Raw genomic sequence first — 2,344 nt, forward strand, 5'->3', positions numbered from 1 at the left:
AAAAAACACGGCAGGTTAGCAACATATGACCCACTGGGGAGTATCCATTGTATTAAAAATGTAGTATATAAATATTTTATTTTATACATGTTTTAAAAAATTACTATTTTATACTTAAAACTTTTTAAAGTATTGGTTGAGTGTTATGACAAAAATGACACATGCTAACTTTAGAACAACAAAAATATATCAGCAAAATGGTGAAATTTTTAAACATAATATTATCATTAACACAAACATTGCTAATAATCGGTTCAATAAGCCTAAAACACATTTATATACATAGTTTGTACATATGTGCATAAATAAAACAGTTTTATTGAAAACTTATACACTTGATTAAAATTCAAACGTTAAAGGTGTATTCAATATAAAGTAAATTTTCCATCTCACTCTCTAAGTGTCCAAGTCCTACGACTCAGAGGAAACCGCCATTACTAGTGTTCTCCATATTCTTATAGAAATACTTAATGGATATAAGCATATTTATGTGTATCTCTTTCTAAAATTTCATATCAGAGAATTTTTCTGCACTGTGCTTTTTCTTTGAAAATCTACTTTATCTTGAAGATTTATTCCATATCCACACATGCTCATGATTTATCTAACAGTGAATCAAAATTTAGTGGAAACCCTGAAGCATCAGGACATGATTTTAGTGCTGATATAGTCCAACTCTCCTATTTTCTGGGTAATGAGACTGAGACTCAAGGAGGTAATGTGAAAATGAGAGTAGCAGAGTAGAAAATGAAGCACAGGCATTCTAGTTCTCAATCCTGTGATTCTGAATTACACCGTAGGGGTAAATTCTCAGAAATCCTGGAAGAGTTACAAACAGGAAAAGTAAAATATTGAAAGGAAGAGAAATAGATAATGAGAGTGGTAAGTATGGTGAGCCATTCACTGTATTCAGTTAAACAAGGTTAGGGTCCTTTGCTAAAAGTTTTGCCTGGAGCAACTTGTATTTCTCATTCAGTTACTGATTAAAACCTGGAGCAGATATTTTGATATTTTCCCAAGGACTGAACCTGAGTGAAATGAGATGCTGCTGCAATTACTAGCTTTCTGTAGGCCAGTAAAAAGAATAGGGATCCCCAACCAGGAAGAAGGAAGATCGGCTCCTCCACTCAGCTGATGAAAGACTGTTACAACTCAGCCAATCAAAAACCACTACATGTCAAACTCCTAGTTGTTTCCTCCAACGGACTTTTTTTTTTTTTTTCTCTTTTTTTTTTTACTACGAACCTCTGAATTTGCCCTTTCTTCTTTAAAAGAACTTCGTCTCCTTTGTCCTCTGGACCTGAGCATGAATTGCCATTGGGCCACATGTCCCGAATTACAATTTTTTGCTTCTGAATAATCCATTTTGCTGGAGAAATATCTAGCTGTGTATTTCTTTAAGGTCAACAAAGTGAAATAGTGTGCTAATAATTTTCTATGCCTTATTCTTTGCCTTGTCCTTTAAATTTTGCTTATCTAAGAATTAATTCTCTTCTAACTCCTCTAGGGCTACCAAAAAGGCAATAAGTAGAATAAACTATGAAGTAACTAAAAATTGACATTCATGCTGTTGTCTCCTCTTTCATATTTCCCACTCTACATAACAGGAGTAAATGACCTTAGCGAAATACTCTTTTCAACCTTGCTATTCTCTGCAATACTTCACAAACAATAAAAAGTGCCTCTCTCACCTCTCTCTAGTGAATAATTTTGACATTAAGGGAACATTTCTGTTGAACTAACAGATGTTTAGGAAGGATGGAATTGTTTCTGCTTAAATTTTTAATCATAAAAGAATATTTATAATTTAGAAAATGTTCACATTTTAAGCAATGTAATATTTTTGGGGGGTATAAATTCCAGGGATTTGGAAAGTATGTTTCTGTATGTTCTTGATATTACACTGCAGGGGCGACTACTTATTGATAACTACAATAACAAAAATCTAGCCCTGTCAGTGACCTTACTCATACAAAACACTCTTCAATGGTTCATAACATGTCTACTACAATTTTCTATATTAAAATTCAAAATAAGCTTAACTAACCACATTACAGAAGGGTATGCCAACAAATATTTCTCTTATCTCTCAAAAGTGAAAATAATTCTCATATCTACTTTATGATACTTCTTCGTTCGATAGTTTTTTATGGTTTCAACTGGCAGCTCCTTCCTGTTTTTAACTGTGTTGTGTTAAGGGAAACGTGCCTCTATATTGGTTTAACAGGATCATCAACCTATATTTACTCTCCATGCATCTTCTAGAGGGTTTTGAGTTCTTTAAGTTTTTCATTTTCATATCATATAAAGACTCTCATTAGAGACTCTTTCTTATTATAAACAT

General features: G+C 32.8%; 1 protein-coding gene across 1 annotated transcript in view; it reads right to left on the reverse strand.

Moving 5' to 3' along the window:
- The window catches only part of LOC105308442 (olfactory receptor 6C2-like), a 57,412-nt gene that overhangs the window by 54,771 nt on the left and 297 nt on the right, over positions 1 to 2,344 (reverse strand).

The sequence above is a fragment of the Pteropus vampyrus genome, unplaced genomic scaffold (assembly GCF_000151845.1).
Source record: "Pteropus vampyrus isolate Shadow unplaced genomic scaffold, Pvam_2.0 Scaffold577, whole genome shotgun sequence".
Lineage (NCBI taxonomy): Eukaryota > Metazoa > Chordata > Mammalia > Chiroptera > Pteropodidae > Pteropus > Pteropus vampyrus.